Below are 6,220 nucleotides of genomic sequence, written 5' to 3' on the forward strand. Positions count from 1 at the left end.
CTCCCTGTAACCAGTGTCCCCGGCATGCCAATAAATTCACTCCAGAAAATATTATAATAATGGTTCTGAGCATTGCATTAACCCCAGTCATGATCAGATCACTGCAGAAATGGATTCAGAGCATTGTATTAACCCCAGCCATGACAATAAGATCACGGCAGAAATTGATTCAGAGCATTGCATTAACCCTAGTCATTACAATAAGATCACTGCAGAAATGGATTCAGAGCATTGCATTAACCCCAGACATGACAATACGATCACTGCAGAAATGGATTCAGAGCATTGCATTAACCCCAGTCATGATAAGATCACTGCAGAAATTGATTCAGAGCATTGCATTAACCCTAGTCATGACAATAAAATCACTGCAGAAATGGATTCAGAGCATTGCATTAACCCTAGTCATAACAATAAGATCACTACAGAAATGTATTCAGAGCATTGCATTAACCCCAGTCATGATCAGATCACTGCAGAAATGGATTCAGAGCATTGCATTAACCCCAGTCATGATCAGATCACTGCAGAAATGGATTCAGAGCATTGCATTAACCCCAGTCATGATCAGATCACTGCAGAAATGGATTCAGAGCATTGCATTAACCCCAGTCATGATCAGATCACTGCAGAAATGGATTCAGAGCATTGCATTAACCCCAGTCATGATCAGATCACTGCAGAAATGGATTCAGAGCATTGCATTAACCCTAGTCATGATCAGATCACTGCAGAAATGGATTCAGAGCATTGCATTAACCCCAGACATGATCAGATCACTGCAGAAATGGATTCAGAGCATTGCATTAACCCTAGTCATGACAATAAGATCACTGCAGAAATGGATTCAGAGCATTGCATTAACCCTAATCATAACAATAAGATCACTACAGAAATGTATTCAGAGCATTGCATTAACCCCAGTCATGATCAGATCACTGCAGAAATGGATTCAGAGCATTGCATTAACCCCAGTCATGATCAGATCACTGCAGAAATGGATTCAGAGCATTGCATTAACCCTAGTCATGACAATAAGATCACTGCAGAAATTGATTCAGAGCATTGTATTAACCCTAGTCATGACAATAAGATCACTACAGAAATGTATTCAGAGCATTGCATTAACCCCAGACATGACAATACGATCACTGCAGAAATGGACTCAGAACATTGCATTAACCCCAGACATGCCAATACGATAACCACAGAAAATAAATCCCAAGTATTGTGTTATCCACAGCCATGCCAATGAGATCATTGCAGAAAATGGATTCAGTGCATTGCAGTAACTCCAGGCATGCCATTAAAATAACTACAGAAAATGGATGCAGGGCATTACATTAACCCCAAACATGCCAATGAGATCATTGCAGAAAATGGTTTCAGAGCTTTGCAGAAACCCCAGACATGCCGAAAATATCACTGCAGAAAATGGATTCCGAAATTGCATTAACCCCAGACGGGCCAGTAACACTACGGCAGAAAATGGATTCAGAGCATTGCATTCACTCCAGACATGCCAATAACATCACTGCAGAAATAGATTTAGGTCATTGCTTTAACCTCTGACATGCAAGTATGACTACAGTAGAAAATTGATTTAGATCATTACATTAACTCTAGAGATGCCAGTAACATTTTATAGAGAATATAGTCAGGGCAAAACTAAAGTTTTCTTCTCCGTTTACTCAGTTGAATCTGAGGCTCAGGAAGGCAGGCACTTTAAAGCTTGGGACCTTAAGTAGTAGCAGCAGTGCAGGAGATTATAACCTCGTTTACACCCTTCCCCTGACCTACAGCGAGGGCCCCAGAGAATCCTGCGTGATCCCTGCCCCACTGAGCTAGACAAGGGGGCCACAATAGCATTACCACAAGTCCCATTGTAATCACTAGTTAACCTGTGCCATCTACTGGGCAAAGTGTAGCGCTGCACCCTTTATAGGCGAAAAGCCTTTACATTTAACGGGGTGGTTCACCTTTAAGTTAACTTTTTGTATATTATAGAATGGCTAATTCGAAGCAACTTTTCAATTGGTCTTCATTATTATTATTATTTTTTTTTTTATAGTTTTTGCATTATTTGCCTCCTTCATCTAACTCTTTCCAGCTTTCAAATGGGGATCACTGACCCCATCTGAAAAAACAAATGGTCTGTAAGGCTACAAGGGTATTGTTATTAGGGATGCATCGAATCCACTATTTTGGATTCAGCCGAACCCCCCAACCCTTTGCGAAAGATTCGGCCGAATACCGAACTGAATCCTAATTTGCATATGCAAATTAGGGGTCGGAAGGGGAAAAACATTTTGACTTCCTTGTTTTGTGACAAAAAGTCACGCGATTTGCATATGCAAATTAGGATTCGGATTTGGTTCGGCTGGGCAGAAGGATTCGGCCGAATCCGAATCCTGCTGAAAAAGTCCGGATCCTGGCCGAATCGCGAACCGAATCCTGGATTCGGTGCATCCCTAATTGTTATTACTACTTTTTATTACTCATCTTTCTATTCAGGCCTCTCCTTATTCCAGTCTCTTATATCAGTGCATGGTTGCTTTGGTAATTCAGGCCCTAGCAACCAGATTGCTGAAACTGCAAACTGGAGAGCTGCTGAATAAAAATCTTAATATTATTAACATGTATTTATATAGCGCCAACATATTGCGTAGCACTGTAAAGTAAAAGTGATTACACAACTAAATCACATGAATTCTATTCATAGAACATATGGAGTTACATACATCACAATCAATACCGGTACAAAAGGTGAGGAAGGCCCTATGTAGAAAGAGCTTACACTCTAAAAGGAAGGGAGTAATACACAAGGTGTGGGAGTGGGCAAGATCGAATTAAGTGGGTGAGAGATGTGGTACTGTATGGGGTGTTGCGTTTGGTAGTTAAGCAGAGTGAGGGGAGGCTTCTCGAAAGAAGTGCGTTTTAAGAGATTTCTTGAAAGCAGAAAGGTTGGGAGAAAGTCGGACAGACCGTGGGAGAGAGTTCCAGAGGAGGGGTGCAGCCCTTGCAAAGTCTTGAATGTGAGTATGTGAGGAGGTAATGAGAGAAGAGTTGAGGAGCAGGTCAGTAGAGGAGTGTAGGTTGGGTGAGTATATAGAGATGAGTTCAGAGATGTAGGGTGGGGCAGAGTTATGAAGTGCTTTGAATGTCAGGGTCATTAATTTGAATTTGATTCTGAAAGGTAACGGAAGCCAGTGCATGGATTGACAGAATTCGCGAGGCAGAGGAGGAGCGGTTGCTGAGGTGTATGAGCCTCGCAGCAGTGTTCATTATGGACTGGAGAGGTGACAGTCTCTGGAGGAGTGAATAAGAATTTTGGCAGCATCTTGGGTGATAAATGATGGTATTTTGGATATGTTCCTTAGGTGGAAGTGACATGATTTAATAAGTGACTGGATATGAGGAGTGAATGACAGGGCAGAATCTAGGATAACCCCAAGGCACCGGGCCTGGGGAGAGGGGGTGATAGTGGAATTGTTAGCTATGATGGATACTTCCGGGATTTTACTTGTGTTAGTTGGAGGAAAGAGAACCATTTCAGTTTTAGGGAGGTTTAATTTAAGGTGGTAGTGGAAACCATACGAGTTGATTTATTTGCTGAGGGAGGAAGTATAGAGGGAGAATAGTAATGGTCCCAGGACAGAGCCTTGAGGAACCCCAACAGAAGGAGGTAGAGGAGAAGATGCTACTCCATTGTAGGAGACACTGAAGGAACGATTGGTGATGTAAGAAGAGAACCAGGACAGGGCTGTGTCACGAAGGCCAAGCGAATGGAGGGACTGGAGGAGGAGAGGGTGATCTACAGTGTCAATAACTCAAAACAACAAATAACAAACAAAACAACAAATAATAAAAAATGAAAACCAATTGCAAATTGTCTCAGGATTTCCCTCTCTACAGCATACTAAACTTGATCACCTCTACATCATAGGTGATCAAGCCCTTTAATATTCTAATAGCATTCAAGCAAACACATAATGGGAATGGTAATAGCCTCTGTAGCCTCTGTTTATGGTCGGATTTGGACCCACCCTGCCCATGATTTAAGTAGCCTATAGGGTATGCCATGAATGTAAAAGCCTGGATTAATACTTGACTTCCTTCCCAGGATCCATACAAATGAGTGGGAATTCCTCACCGCCACTGCACTCTTCCCGGGAAACCACTTCTGTGGCTTTACATATGGAGATCAGTGTGTTACAGCTTTCAAAGATAGGCCTGATAATGTTCTCTGTTGGCACCAGCTGAAATATAGAGAATTATGCTTCCCTTCCACTCTCACCATGAATATTCCTCCAATGTGTATATATGTGTCTGTGGGATATATCTCTCCTTACAGGGCCAAGTGCCTTGGTTGGAACTAAACAGAGGACCCAACCAATCACTGGATGAAAATTATGGAGATCCAAAAGACCCCGACATAGCCCATAGGAATGTAGGAAACATAGGTAAGTATCATGTATCCCACTTACATCATATTGCTGTGCTTAAAGGATAAGTAAAACTTTAAAATAAGTGAATGTAAAATTGATGAGGGGGCTATTCTAAGCACTTTTTCTAATTACATTCATTATTTATTTATTTATTTTTATTTCCAAGATATTAATGGATACATGTACTGTTAATATGAATGAATTGTGTTACAACAGCGCCACCTGCTGGTCAGTTTCCCACCAGTCTGACCACCAAGTCGTCAAGGAAATTGTCAGGAGAAAGAAAGAGGCTGCTCTGATGTTCTTCTGCTTAGGAAAGATTTGAGAAAGGTTTCTATGGGTCAGGGCACACAGGCAGATTCGGGGAGATTAGTCACCTGGCGACAAATCTCCTCTTCTTCGGGCGACTAATCTCCCAGAACTGCCTTCCCACGGGCTAGAATGTAAATTGCCCGCAGGATGGCACTCCGAATGCTTCGTTTTCCGAAGTCGCCGGAAGTTGCCTCACGCTGTCTCTGTCCTAAGTTAAATCTCCAGTTTACATTTTACCTGGCGGGAAGGCAGTTTTGGGAGATTAGTCGCCCCCAAGAGGAGATTTGTGCCCTGACCCTAATTTTATTCCTAAACAGAAGAACATAAGAGCAGCCTCTCTCTTTTCCTTGACTACTTGCTGGTCAGACTGGTGGGAAACTGACCAGCAGGTGGCGCTGTTGTAACAAAATTCGTTCATATTAACAGTACATGTATCCCTTAATATCTTAGAATTAAAAATAAATAAATAATGAATGTACATTGCAAAAGTGCTCAGAATAGCCCCCTCATCAATTTTACATTCACTTATTTTTAAGGTATACCGTACTTATCCTTTAAAGGGGTTGTTCACCTTTAAATTAATTGTTACGATAATGTATAGAGTGATATTCTGAGACAATTTGCAATTGGCTGTCATTTTTTATTATTTGTGTTTTTTGAGTTATTTAGCTTTTTAATTAGCAGCTCCCCAATGTGCAGTATGTGCTATGGCCCAAATTCCCCTAACAACCATGCAATGATTTGAATAAGTGACTGGAAAATGAATAGGAGAGGCCTGAATAGAAAGATGAGTAGTAAAAAGTAGCAATAATAATAAATGTGTAGCCTTACAGAGCATTTGTTTTTTAGATGGGGTCAGTGACCCCCGTTTGAAAGCTGGAAAGAGTCAGAAGAAGGCAAATAACTCAAAGACTATAAAAAAGAAAAATGAGGGCGAATTGAAAAGTTGCTTAGAATTAGCCATTCTATAACATACAAAAAAGCTCATTAAAAGTGAACCACCCCTTTAACTGTATTGTATTCCTGAAATATATTTTTCATAATAAATCACTACATAAGTGTAACATCATGTCCTTCTCCTGCCTGTTCATTCATAAGTAAGGATGCACCAAATCCAGGATTCGGTTCAGGATTTGGGCAGCATTCGTCCTTTTTCCACAGGATTCGGATTTGGCCAAATCCTTCCGACTGGCCAAACCGAATCCTAATTTACATATGCAAATTAGGGACGGGAAGGGAAATTGCGTGACTTTTTGTCCAAAACAAGAAAGTAAAAAATATTTTCCCCTTCCCACCCCTAATTTCCATATGCAAATTAGGATTTGGTTCGGTATTTGGCCGAATCTCTCGCAAAGGTTCCGATGGTTCGGCCGAATCCAAAATAGTGGATTTGGTGCATCCCTATTCATAAGCATTGTGGTGCTTCACCTTTACATTAACTTCTAGTATGTTATAGAGAC

The sequence above is a fragment of the Xenopus laevis genome, chromosome 7L, assembly GCF_017654675.1.
Source record: "Xenopus laevis strain J_2021 chromosome 7L, Xenopus_laevis_v10.1, whole genome shotgun sequence".
NCBI lineage: Eukaryota > Metazoa > Chordata > Amphibia > Anura > Pipidae > Xenopus > Xenopus laevis.